Genomic DNA, 14,540 nt, shown 5'->3' on the forward strand with positions numbered 1-14,540 from the left:
ATCTAAAGCTGTATTTTCAAGTATAATCTAAATAAGGATTAAAAGTACCTCTGGTGTAAAAAATTGTAATAGGCTGTCGATAAAATTCAAGCACGGAATTTGGAAAATTCTCAGTATATAAAGTAAAGAAACCCCACTGGCCACTCCTATAACTTCATAGAATGTACAAATTTCGTAACGTCACGGTTGACATCTCACATTACATTTCTTCACGAAATCATTCTTAAGGAATTCATGCTACCTTTTCTTGACCACGCTGCATGCAGTTACGGCGTTGACAGGGCCTCGCTTTTTAGATCAAATTTCCATTAAAGCTATTGGCAGGACTGGATTTCGCTAGACACGCTGTTGGCTTGAACTGGGATGAGGAACCACAGGCCCACAGAAAAGTGTGCCTTGCAGTGCGATAAGGAATCGCATGCTGACCGCCAAGTGCGGCACTTTATCCTCACCCTGTACAGTTCATGAGTTATGACAACAGATAATGAGATGCGTGAAAAACTGCCACATTTATTTATTTATTTACACTTCAGGTTCAGTGGGACCAAATTGAGGAGCAAATCTCCAAAGTCATGGAACGTGTCAGTACATGAAATTACAACATAAAAGTAATAACAGATAAAAATAAAATGTTTATGAACCCGAAAAAAGTCACTCCATAAGTTTAAGTAAACACAATCAACAATACAACGAGAATCAGCTTAATTTTTGAAGGAGCTCCTCGACAGAATAGAAGGAGCAACCCGTGACAAAACTCTTCAGTTTCGATTTGAAAGCGCGTGGAGTACTGCTAAGATTTTTGAATTCGAGTGGTACCTTATTGAAAATGGATGCAGCAGTATAAAGTACACCTTCCTGCACAAGAGTTAAGGAGGTCCAATCGAAATGCAGGTTTGATTTCTGCCGAGTATTAACTGAGTGAAAGTTGCTTATTTTTGGTAATAAGATAGTATTATTAACAAGAAATGACAGTAAGGAATACATATATATTGAGAGGCCACTGTCAAAATACGCAGACTCGTGAACAGGGGTCGACAAGAGGTTCGTGAACTTACACCACTTATTGCCCGAACCGCTCGTTTCTGAGCTAAAAATATCCTTTCAGAATGGAAAGAGTTACTCCAAAATATGATACCATACGACATAAACAAATGAAAATAAGCAAAATAGACTAATTTTTGTGTCGCTATACGACATGAATGAAATTAAGCAAACTATAGTAATTTTCGTGTCGAATGTTCACTCACTTCATATACCGTTCGAATAGTAAAAATGACAGCATTAAGTCTTTGAACAAGATCCTGAACTTTGGATTTACACCACAGTTTACTATCTATCTGAACACCTAGAAATTTGAACTGTTCGGTTTCACTAATCATATACCCATTCTGCGAAATTAAAAGGTCATGCATGACATCTTGATCTATTACTTCTTTACTACTAACTCTATTCGCAACACATGTCGCAGACAGCAGCCACTTATACCACTGGATGTACATGGAAAATTAAATCGTTTTGCAGCAGATAGTAAAGGAGATGCGACATGATAAACATAGAGATGTGTGAAAACTAAACTACAGGGCGAAGTTCGCTACAGATACGGGTAAAATATGTGTACAGTAATGTGTGAAATATTTTACATGTCCAGAATGAGATTTTCACTCTGCAGCGGAGTGTGCGCTGATATGAAACTTCCTGGCAGATTAAAACTGTGTGCCCGACCGAGACTCGAACTCGGGACCTTTGCCTTTCGCGGGCAAGTGCTCTACCAACTTTTTTTTTTTTTTTTTTTTTTCTAATGAACCGCTGCAGGAGCAGGACGACGGGTAGGGCAGGGGTCGACACCCGAAGCCTGGCCATCCCGCCGCCACGCCCAAGCAACGTGTTCGAGTTCGAGGATCGAAGGATCAGGAAGAGGATGTAGTGGGTTTGTCGATGTTGTTTTATTTATTTATGTATTTATTTATTCTTTTTTAAAATTTTTATAACATATATATATATTTTTTTATATAGATTTATTTTTGTTTCATTACAAAGAAAGATCCTACAACTGCCGTAGCCGTGCGTCCGAGTCGTCTTCTCGTCTGTTGGGAGGGGTTCCCCCCTATTCCGTCCGTAGAGGATCAATATGCTCCAGGATTCTTCTTCATTTTCAGCGTCTCATACCCGGAACGCCCCAGTGAGCAGGATGATCCGCAAATAATGAACCTAAATAATTTGCGAAACGAGTTCTGTACTTCGGGTGGCGGCTGAAAGCTGCATGTGTCGTCATCAATAGGGACCAAAAGTCGAGTGTGCCTTTGGGAGCATCGCAAAATATGTAGTAAACGGCCATGCCTTTTAGCCAGTTAACGGCGTTCGTTCTGGTTGATAGAAAGTATACGCCGTCGGGGCGCAATAATTCATCAGGGGAGATAGACTCCGGCAATCGCCGCAAGAGTAACGCCAGCATGCGCTGCGTCAGTAGCCAGCACTCGCTGGTCGCGGCACACGTCAGACGGTGTGCGTCCGAGTCAGCGACTGAGCATGTCGGACACAAGGGGTCGTCCGTCAGATGTATGGAATGTAGCCTCTGACGAGTAGCGAACTTCCCATTCACAACTACGTACCACAATGAACGCACCGTCGTAGGTAGAAAAGGCGTGTGTACCGCTCGCCACACCGTGTTCCAGGCAACTTCAGGATGTTTCTGGGTGACCGTATTTACAGGTTGCTGCTGTTGATAGATGCGATAATAGTCTTTTGTGCTGGGCTTCCGTGTCGTCGGAAGTTCTGACCGTAAGTAGCTGAAGTCAATCAAGAACTGTCTGATGTGGGTGAGTGCCGGTGAAATGTGTCCTACAGAAACCGGGGGATGCAGAGAGTGTGGTGCCACTTCCGCTATCAGGGTGCCCGTCAGAGTGGCGTGGGCAGAGGTCCACCTGCGACGCATAGTGTTGAGATAAAGCGATCGCGCACGGTTATATACATGAATTAAACCGATACCGCCCGCCCGCTGCGGCAGCGTCAGGGTGGCGTATCGGACTTTAAAAACCAGACCGGTGCTTACGAAATGTCCATATGCTGCTTGAAATCTGTCGGCCATCGTAGCCGTCAAGGGAAGGATATGCGCAAAATAGTTCAGTTTTGAGACAAGATAGGTGTTGACATAACGTGTTCTGAGAAGCATATCCAAGCGACGCAGTTTGTTGTCCTGCAGCAGAGCACGTGTCTGGTGTAGGAGCCGGCTGTACGTAGCCGCCGCCGTGCGGCGGACATTGCTATAGAATTGCACTCCTAAACACTTGAGTACGGGCACCTTGTCAAAGGGCACCGCCGTTGTGTGGGAAAGCCCCCTTCCGACATCCATGTATTTTGTCTTCTTCACGTTGATGACGCTCCCAGCGACCGCCCCGTACTGGCGTAGCCACTGTAGCGCCATATGCATTTCATCCTCTGATCTGACCAGGAACACCACGTCATCGGCGAATGCACCACAACGAAAGGTCTCGTCCCGCAAGCAGATACCAGTTAATCGCTGTCGTAGACCATGTAAAGCTGGTTCAAGCGCTGCAGCAAATAATATACCCGACAGGGGGCACCCTTGTCGCACTGACCGTCCAACAACAATGTGACCAGACTGATAACCGTTGACCATCATGCGGGAGCGCGCTCCGTGGACCAGTCGAAGGACCACCTGTGCAGACTCCGGAGAGAGGCCCATGCGTTGCAAAACTGCGCGTAAGAAGCCGTGGTCGACGCGGTCGAATGCGTGGTCAAAATCTACGGCGACAAGGGCGCCTCGTATTTTGCAGGCCGCCGTCAAAGCAATTACGTCGCGGTATGCTCCTAACGCCGTATGAATGTTGCTGACACCACCTAAACATGTTTGATCGGTGTGGATGGCTTTCCCGATAGCGGTGTGGAGACGCACGCGGAGGATACGGGCGAAGATCTTGTAGTCGTTGTTGAGGAGTGTGAGTGGGCGAAAGTCCTGCCACCTACAACCACCATTCGGTTTCGGTACTGGGATCAAGATGCCTTCTGTGAATTCTGTGGGGACAGTGAAATCAGGACGGATCAGGTCTTGAAACATTTGGAGCCACTTGTCACCCATAAGGTGGTAAAAAGTGCGGTAGAATTCCAGGGGTAAACCGTCCGGTCCAGGCGACTTGTTCGGTGCTCCATGTGCCAAGGCCGATGTCAGCTCGTCGGGTGTAATGGGCAGCAGCAGACTATCATCGGGTGCCACGTCCCGAGGGGCGGGAAAATCGTGCAACAGCTCGTCATAATCACGTACATTTCGCGGATCTTCCATGTACAAGGTCCCATAGTGTCTGGCGAACGTGTGCGCGATGTCCGTTTGTGTCACTGCGCGGCCGCCCTCCTCCGTGTTTACCGCCGTAATGAGCTGACGTTTGCGGTGGCGCCTCTCGCGCACAATGTGATACACTGACGCTGTTTCGTTGGGGATACAGTCTTGCACTCGCGCACGGATGCGGACACCTTCGAGCTGCTCGGTCCTGATGCGAAGTAGACGAGCTTTGATGCGTTGTACTGACATCTGACGTTCGGGAGACGGCGGTTGCGTCGCCAGCTCACGTAACGCTGTATAGTAAAATTCCGATGTTGCCCTTTGCCAGTTCGATCTGTCACGCCCATAGGCCATCAAGGTCTTTCGGAGTGCAGGTTTGACACATCCCAGCCACCACAGCAACGTGGAAGCATACAGGGGCAGGCACCTGATACATCGGCGCCACGTGTCAGTGACTGCTCGCCGACACGCTTCCTCGCGAAGGAGGGAGACGTTCAGCGTCCACGGGCCCCTGCTGCGTCTTGTGAGTTGTCGGGGTAAGGTGATAGTGCAGATGTACGCGAGATGGTCCGTGAAGGCCGTCGGCCAGAGTTCTGCATCACGGGTTGCTGTGCGGAGGGCACGCGAGACGTATATCCGGTCCAGACGACTGGCAGAATGGCTGGTAAAGTGCGTATATCCACTCTGGTTCTCGTGATGTAAGAGCCATGTGTCGTGGAGCGCGAGGTCACGTATCAATGCTTGTAGAGCCGGGCATGGGACGTAATGCGGTATCTGGTCCTCGGGCCGCAGAACACTGTTAAAATCGCCGCCCACTATGTAATGGTCCATATTTCCTTGCAAAAGTGGGGCTATCTCCTCCGAATAGAAGACATGCCTGTCACCACGGTGCGAATTACCGGAGGGAGCGTAGACGTTAATGAGGCGGACTGCGCCAAGTGTGAGTGCGATGCCTCGCCCGTTCGGCAAGTACGTCGCGTCCGTCGCGTCTATGCCATCTCGGAGAAGGATGGCCGTTCCTCCTGCACCATCACCTAAGGGTAGGCTGTAGGTGGTGTAGCCATATAGGTCTAAACGCAGCTCGGGACGGACCTCCTGGAGAAGGGCAATGTCCAAGTCTGCCGCTCTGATCATGTCGTGTAACATGCGGGTCTTGACAGTGGAGTGGACACCATTTACATTGACTGTTCCCACACGGTATGACTGAGACATATCAAGTGGCGGAGGCAGTCTGCCGGTGCAAGCCCACAGTGATCTCACACACCACACAGCCATCCATCTGCATGCTGTGCATTACTGTGCCGTATGAGTCCCTAACTGGCAGAGCCCTCCGGGCTCAATGTCAGCCATGGGCTCTGGCGGAGATATCAATGTTTGCTGCGCATCATCTGCCTCCATATCGTCTGCCCAATCACCAAGAGACGATTGTGATGTCATTGGGGGCTGGTCGGTTTCACAGGAGTCGACGCAATGCGCCTCGTTTTCTGGGCCACCAGATTTAGGAGAGTGTTCCTTGTCTTCAGGCACCTTCTGGTGAATGATGCCACCGGAGGCCGTTGCAATTGTGGACGAGTCAACGAAGTCGATGTCTTCCGCCGGCTTCACATCCCTGTCCTGTTCTTCAGCTGACAATCGCCTCTTCTTGTGTCGCTTGGGTGATCTTTGCTTTCTGGTCCGAGATTCGACATCCACTGGAGGGCGGGGCTCGACACAGTCTCGGTCGCTAGGAACCCCTGTGTCAGATTCCGACAGTGACGGTGGCTGGGTGCCGACGACGCTGCGGTGGGCAGAGGCTGGAGGAACCTCTGCACCGTTCGGCTGCGGCGTCGTCGACGGCGCTGACTCTCCAACGGAGCTGGCAGCGACTTGAGGAGGTAGCAGGTTTTGATCATCCATCACATCATGGCGTGCCGCCTCCACGTATGTTAGCGGGAGAGAGGTCATAGTGGGTCGTTGGGGAAGTTCATTGCGGGGCACCTGAACGAGGCGGCGCTGCAGACACTCAGTTCTAACATGGCCTTCCTGGCCGCAGCCCGAGCAGGTCCTCGGTTGTCCATCATATATAACAATTGCGCGGCAGCCACCAACGAAAACATACGATGGAACGTGCTTCTTGAGTTCTATGCGCACTTGTCGTACCCCGTTAAGGACAGGGTACGTTTCGAATGTGTTCCATTTCTCCTCTGTGTGGCTCAGAACTGTGCCGTATGGCCGCAGCGCATCAACGACTAGGTTGGCAGGAACTTCGAACGGTAGTTCAAAGATGCGCACGGTACGCACCCCCAGACCGGCATGGTCAAATCCTACCACGCTCACGTTACCGTCTGCGTGACAGAAGCGAAAGCCGTTTGCAGATCGTTGGAGTAATCTGTCGCACGCCGCTTCATCAATCAGTTTGAGGTACACTGTGCTGGTTACAATAGACAGATGAATTCCTATCAGTTCTTGTGGTTCTATGTGCACGATGTCTCGTAGAAACCGTTCAATTTCATGGGCCTTCGGTCTCGTGTACGATGCGTTGAACGTTAGTTTGATTGTAGCTTTTCGATATGAGAACGCCATGTCGGGTCGGTACAGGTACTATACGGCAATACAACGACGCGACCGCGCGCTAGCGGGTAAACAACAACACCTGCGGAGCACTGCCCGGCGCGCCGAGCCCGTCCGCACGGTATCACGGCTGAAAGCCGACTGCCCAACTGAGCTACCGAAGCACGACTCACGCCCGGTACTCACAGCTGTACTTCTGCCAGTACCTCGTCTCCTACCTTCCAAACTTTACAGAAGCTCTCCTGCGAACCTTGCAGAACTAGCACTCCTGAAAGAAAGGATATTGCGGAGACATGGCTTAGCCACAGCCTGGGGGATGTTTCCAGAATGAGATTTTCACTCTGCAGCGGAGTGTGCGCTGATATGAAACTTTCTGGCAGATTAAAAATGTGTGCCCGACCGAGACTCGAACTCGGGACCTTTGCCTTTCGCGGGCAAGTGCTCTACCAACTGAGCTACCGAAGCACGACTCACGCCCGGTACTCACAGCTTTACTTCTGCCAGTACCTCGTCTCCTACCTTCCAAACTTTACAGAAGCTCTCCTGCGAACCTTGCAGAACTAGCACTCCTGAAAGAAAGGATATTGCGGAGACATGGCTTAGCCACAGCCTGGGGAATGTTTCCAGAATGAGATTTTCACTCTGCAGCGGAGTGTGCGCTGATATGAAACTTCCTGGCAGATTAAAACTGTGTGCCCGACCGAGACTCGAACTCGGGACCTTTGCCTTTTGCGGGCAAGTGCTCTACCAACTGAGCTACCGAAGCACAACTCACGCCCGGTACTCACAGCTGTACTTCTGCCAGTACCTCGTCTCCTACCTTCCAAACTTTACAGAAGCTCTCCTGCGAACCTTGCAGAGAGCTTCTGTAAAGTTTGGGCGGTAGGAGACGAGGTACTGGCAGAAGTACAGCTGTGAGTACCGGGCGTGAGTCGTGCTTCGGTAGCTCAGTTGGTAGAGCACTTGCCCGCGAAAGGCAAAGGTCCCGAGTTCGAGTCTCGGTCGGGCACACAGTTTTAATCTGCCAGGAAGTTTTTTATTTTACATGTGTTTGACATGTGCGCACACGGGCGAAGCCGTGAGTAAAAAGCTCATCCTAAGCTCCTGGAACGATTTCAGTCATATTTCACAGACATGTTAGGTACAGTTGGTAAAGAAATAGTGTGGAATTGACAACCATCAGTCTCATATTGGGGAGCCGACGATAGCGTGGAGAGAGAAGAAGGAAAGATGAGATGGAAAAACAGAGGGGGGAAGGAGGATATAGGGAGGGAAAGGGGGCAGAGGAGTTGGTCACAGAGAGGGGAAGGGTGAAATGGACAGAGAGAGTGGAGAGGAGGAGTGTGACAGAGGAAAGACAGAAGAGGAAATGGACAGACAGATGAGACAGAAGAGATAGAGAGAGGGAGAGGAGATGATGGAATAAAATAGAGGGGGAGGAGAACATGGAATTAGACGGGAAGAAAAGATGAAGAGAATGGAAAGGAGCATATGGACAGAGGGGGAGGAACAGATTGACAGAGAGACGGGGGAAGAGCAGATGGACAGGGAGAGGTGTCAGAGGAGTTGGACAGAAGGAGGGGAAGAAGGAGATGGACACAGAGCGCAGGGAAGAGGAGAAAAACAGCGTGAATGGGGCTTTGTTAAGTGGTGGGAGGGGTATTTCGTCAGCGAGTAGAGGAAGAGGAAATGGAATAAAACGGAAAGAAGGAGAAGATGGACAGAGAAATGGGGGAGGAGCAGACAGACAGGGAGAAGTAAAAGAGGAGATGAACATAGAGAGAGGGAAGGAGAAGATGGACTAATAGAGACCAGGGCAAATAAATTCATATACAGTGGTGAGTATTCAGCTAGTTTTCATATTAATGTTCTCTCTGGTTAACACTTACTATGAGATTCCAGGATCAAGCTTAGGTATTACAAACATCCTTCCCCCCCCCCCCCCCACACACACACACCCCTCAATACCCAAACGACCTACTCCTGAAACCAAGCCGTTTTAGATTTCATTCATCTCAATACCATCGTTTAAGCCTTCCAACTCCTCACCCACACAACTCACTCCTTAGACCTTCATCATGGTGCAATGGCAAAACAGCACCCTACCCACCAACAAGCTACTTTTAATGCATATTCTGTCCCAACACAACGTCGAGAGTTTCCTCCAGCCCTGTGACACCATCCGAGTTTCTACTTATTTTCTCCACCATACAGATAATCTCTTTCACCCGGCCAGTGATGAGGTTGCAATTGGCCACCACAATAACATCCCCACTCAGCCACAACCCTTTTTCAGTATTCCCACTAAACAGCTTGTCACTAGCCTCTTCTTCAAAATTCTAACTGTTAGCCATGGTGCTATCTGCTTCTGACCTAATGATCCCATCCTCTGCGATTCCCTCACCTACATTAGCCGCACCTGTTCCACCTATGTTATTGCCTGTGACCTCAGTATCTGTAGTAGGCCTCCTGCAGAACTCCAGCTATGGTGACAGTTTACAGACTCCCTACAAAGAGACACTGCCTCCATCCCACAGCACACAGCACCTCCTAAATATTCGCTGCATTCACCAACGTTGGACAAATATTCATGAAATATTCCTTAATCATTGGTTCGCCCAAACAGGTTAGTACAGTATACTGTGTTAAGGTTCATCAAACCATTGCATAGCTAACGCGATATCATCGTGAAAATGGGAAGACAATGATGGGGCATTGCATGAAAATACTGTGGTATCACTGTAAAACTATGGTGGTAGAGACAGTATAGTTTACGTCAAAGGCCATAAAAATGTGTTGTGGCTGCATCTTCAAGAGTGCGTTAAAACACAATCTTGAAGAGTTCAACTGTCTGCCAGTTCAAAGACTTAAACAACTGTGTGTTGACAATAAACAACAGCAGTTATGTGTGCTTCAGAAAATGTGCAAATACTTTTAATTTTGATTATCAAAAAGTAATTTTAAAAACCTTTATAACTGGCTTCAATTAAGTATTTAACATACGTTACTTATGCTGTTCATGAAGAACTGGGTAAATACTTTCAGAGACTTTGACCACACAATGTTGAAAGCGGAAATTGTGCACAGCAGCCTGCTGCTATATTCCAACACAGGCTGCTTGTACACAGTAAATTCCAAATTATTCAACATGTACACCACTGTATACACTTCATCTGGAAAGTGTACTCTTTTCCTAGTCTCCATGCTCTACTCTGGCAGGACCATACGTGTGCAGTATGTGTGGCTGATTATGCCCAGTCCTGTTTCCACACAATGCTGTCAGTAATGAATATACTGCACTCTCGCTAATGTGAAGAATGCTGTGGCACAATTTGAGCTCCCAAAATTGTGTGTATGTACACAGCTGTTGATGCTGCATACACTGCGCTCTCAGTAGTAGGAGGAATGTTATGGCATGATTTACGTTTATGTACAGTCGCTACCTTTGTAGCATGAAATATCATTGCAGAATTTGCAGTACCCAGCCTAGCAGGACATGTCAAGACACTGAAATGCAGACACATCGGCCATATGAGCAAGCTGGCAGTTACATCATCAGCATCAGCATTATGGGACGTGCATATTGACGCCGTATGTAAGAAAGTTGGTCTGAGCAGCTCCTCTTCGCTTCACTTTGATTATCATCAACGAATGTACTGCAAATATGAAGTATCAGTTTTGGAGTGCTAATAGTGATGGTGTGGGTAAGCATCCTCAGCTACCAGGTGATGTCAACATACCATCATTAATCTTTGATGATGGCTTGCCTCCTGAAAATTTGACAAGAATTTAGGTATATATATTTTCTGACACTCCACTCCTTTTCTCTATCGTCAGACATCAGCAAAAACACCCTTTGAGTGCGTTGCATCTATAGACTAAATGATTGGGGTTAGGATTGGACCCTTATTCTATTACAGAGCACAACGGTGTTTAGCTGTACACAAATGGTTTTTAATTCAGAATTATTGTCAAAGAAGTACACGAATTTACATATCTTGTAACGTGAAAATGTTAGGACAGTTGTCAATATAACATATTACGTCCTGTTTAATCGAAGTAACACGACAATGAACACAAAAATATCAAATTTTAACTGGAAGGTTCTCTAAAAAATTATTCTTAGTACTAAATCGTGAAGTTGGCCAACATTCCGACAAATCATCCTATTCCAGTCCTAAGTTCGGTACTATTTAGGATGGCAATTAAGGCTACGGAGGATGGTTAGATTTTGTAACAAGCTGAGCAAAAGATTACTCAAAGTTTCTCGAGTTCACAGTGGACACAACCCGGTGAACCGACAAGTCTACGCCTCTGCTGGTGGTATTTACCTTAGCTGTGATGAGCTGTCGGCTGTAAAATCTAATCAAAATCTTTGCTAATTTTATCAGCAGAAACTGTCCTATGTTTCTCGTTGGGTGAGAAAACATGCAGTCATCCGTAGTCTTGAAGTATGGCGATATGCACGTGCATGGATGGAGCAGCGTGCATGTTACAATGCCCTCTCAGTTCTCACAAGAACAATTAACTATGTGGCTGTTTCGTTTCTCCACTGTTGGATCTCAACGACGCTACAGCTAATATCTAGCTGAATGTCAGCCGAAGTGAATGCAGTGTTCACACAAAATTCCTCCTTTGCATCGTACAGAGCGTGATGTGCCCCATTCTGCACTTGACGCTGGTTCAAAGGAGAGTCCGTGAAATTTTCGTTCTTGTGTGTCACGTAACAAAACTGTTCCCCACCTGTGTTCCACGTCACGGCTTTTTCCAACCAATTGGAGTGTTCCTTTCATCTTGTGAAAACTATCTCTACCAATCGCATAGGGCCTACCATCAAACTGTGTCGAAATTTCGGCACTTTACTCCTTCCTAGTTCATATCAGTCAATTGGACATTTTGTGCCCGCTCCAGACGCCTAAAAGTGACACGCTTACATCATTAGCGTACTACACGCAGTTCACTTGATTGACTGCATCACTGGTCTGTTTGTATCCATTTGGAAATGCCCCAATGCAGTTTTCTAAAAATTCTCTTCATTCTATGCCGCCAGCCTGCTACCTGCCCTCTTCGATGAGTCACCCAGCACGTTCGTTGTCCCTCGCTGCAAGTTGCTTTAAGAGCGTTCCATTGTACTCGGGCCGTGACGTCGCAACTCGCATCTGCTCCCAAACTAAAACATTTCTTCCAGCAGCTTTTTTCTTCTCTTACTCATTGACATGCAGAATTTATGTTCAGTGTGTTAATACTGTTGACTGAGTGTCATCCCTTTGCATTGTATACTGTACATTTTAACAGGCAAATCTACTCATTTTAGCCAAAGTATTTCAGGTGTCATATTCATCTTCCTGTTATGATGTATAAAATCTCTCAAGTAAGGTGTGAACTTGACATTCATTTAATCTGCCACCTTACGGTTTATAGGCTATGCATATTCTTTTTAAAGATTGCTGCAGATAATTCTTAAAATATGCTTTTTAATTGGTGATCTGTGTGTGTGTGTGTGTGTGTGTGTGTGTGTTTGCAAGCAGGATAGTAGCAGGGCTTCAAGATACTTTGACAATGAAGTTATGGATTTCCTAATGAGTTATTTGTAAAAGGGCAAATGTAAATGCCGGCCGCTTTGGTTCTAGGCGCTTCAGTCCGGAACCGCACTAATGCTATGGTCGCAGGCTCGAATCCTGCCTCAGGCATGTGTGATGTCCTTAGGTTAGTTAGGTGTAAGTAGTTCTAAGTGTAGGGGACTGATGACCTCAGATGTTAAGTCGCATAATGCTTAGAGCCATTTGAACTATTTTTGAGCAAATGTAAATATACATGCTTATACCTGTGCACCTAATTTTTTTTTACACTTGCATTCAGTACTTAAGTGTTCCTACTTTTTTTCTATAAATGCTACGAACATCAAGTTGCCACATGCCATGAGAACATTTTCTGGTCAGAGATTGTGAAGCATTACACTAGTCACTGAAGAGCAGATATGTAAGTATTACCATTTATTCTACCAATAATAGTAACAACAATAATAATAATTTACACTTACATAGAGTGGTTATGATGTGTGTTTCTTATTTTTTATATGCACTTGATGGCAACATAGAAACAGGTGTAAATGCTTAATGGAGTGAAAAAACATCAAAATATATGTGTAGTACCCGAAGTGGTGGAAATGACGAGTGGCTAAATTCACTTACTGGCGTCAGTGAATTGCAATGCAAGTATTATAAATTATTATTATTGACGCATATATACACGATACCCTGAAAAAACAACTGACAATGCTTAGAATGATGTGTGGAATGGCACACTGATTTGTTTTAAAAAAGAACCCATGTCTGAAAACATGCAGCTTGGGCGCTGGAGAGTGTCGAAGTCCGAGATGGGTGTGCATTCCACAAATATGTCAATAAAACAAGCGTAAGCAACACACTGCACTGTTTACAATACAAATTGGCTTTTAATGGCATATCTCCTGCATTAATGCTGACCCTCATGCACATGAGGCAACACATGCAGTTGTCTTTGAAGTACTTGAGCAATAAGGTCCTCAACTAAAGTTACAATTGTGCCATTCACCATGTTCATCATGCTGTCCCAAAGACGTTACGTAAGAAGTGTCAGATCTGGCGACTGTGCTGGCCATGGAACTAGTCCTCCTCTACCAATCCATCGATTGGGATATGTGATGTTGAGATGATTCTGCACATCGACATCAAAGTGTGCTGGAGCTCCATCATGTTCCAGCCACATGTTCATTCGAACATTAGTGGGACTATATCCAGTAGCGTAGGCAAAACCTCTCTGTTAGCCTGTTTGGCAATAATTTTGGCCCAGTGATATGCTCACCAATTATTCCTTCAGAGATCTTAAGACCACCTCTACATTGGTGGTCTTGAATCAACTGTGCACTAGGATTTTAGTCCTCCAAAACATACATTTTGTGCAAGTTTAATATGCCATCTCTAGCAAATTTGCAAACCAATCTGCACACAAACTTTCAGCAGTTCTCTCACTGCAATCTGCTTTGCTGTATGCAAGCATCATGACCATCATTTCTGCAGCTGTGCACTGGTACATGACACACTGCTGTCAGCAGCGTTACTGCACTGTCAGACAACTCAAGGTCTGCCGTAGAGTCCACACAAGGATTGTGTGAAGGAATGTAGCACATGTGCGGAATGTTATTTGGCTCAGGTCGTCCATCCACAGCATATAGATGGCTAAAGAGCTGCATACCTTCTGTATTCATAAAACAAAACGAACCGGAACAAAGTGTCACAAACATTCGTTCTCAGACTATGAAGGTCTCTAGCGCCCAAGCCATGAATTTGCGGATATGGGTTCCTTCTTCAAAACTGACCAGTTTGCCCTCCTGTACAAGAAATTTAGTGTTGCCTGAGTTTTTGGGACATTCTGTACAAATATCTATTGTATGTGCACCCTACTTATCAATCTCACTTCGTTTCCAGGTGTACTGGAGCTGTCTGCAGACAGACATACAGAATTGTGTGCAGCATCCCCACCTTCCAAGCCTGGACTGTTCAACTGGTGGCCACAAGCACTACATATGATAGATTCATCATCCCAGTCTGGACCATAGAACTGGCAGCTGTATGCTCCACATGTGCTACTCCAGTTCACCAGCCCTCCCCAGTGATGTACTCATCATCATCAGCCTAGCCTGGACCATCAAACTAGT

At 46.7% G+C, this 14,540-nt stretch overlaps 1 non-coding gene across 1 annotated transcript; it reads right to left on the minus strand.

Moving 5' to 3' along the window:
- Positions 1-7,536: 7,536 nt before the first annotated feature.
- Positions 7,537-7,611, minus strand: Trnal-caa (transfer RNA leucine (anticodon CAA)). The gene has a single exon. It is a non-coding gene; the product is annotated as a tRNA-Leu (tRNA).
- Between the last annotated feature and the right edge of the window lie 6,929 nt (positions 7,612-14,540).

This window comes from Schistocerca cancellata, chromosome 4, assembly GCF_023864275.1.
Source record: "Schistocerca cancellata isolate TAMUIC-IGC-003103 chromosome 4, iqSchCanc2.1, whole genome shotgun sequence".
NCBI lineage: Eukaryota > Metazoa > Arthropoda > Insecta > Orthoptera > Acrididae > Schistocerca > Schistocerca cancellata.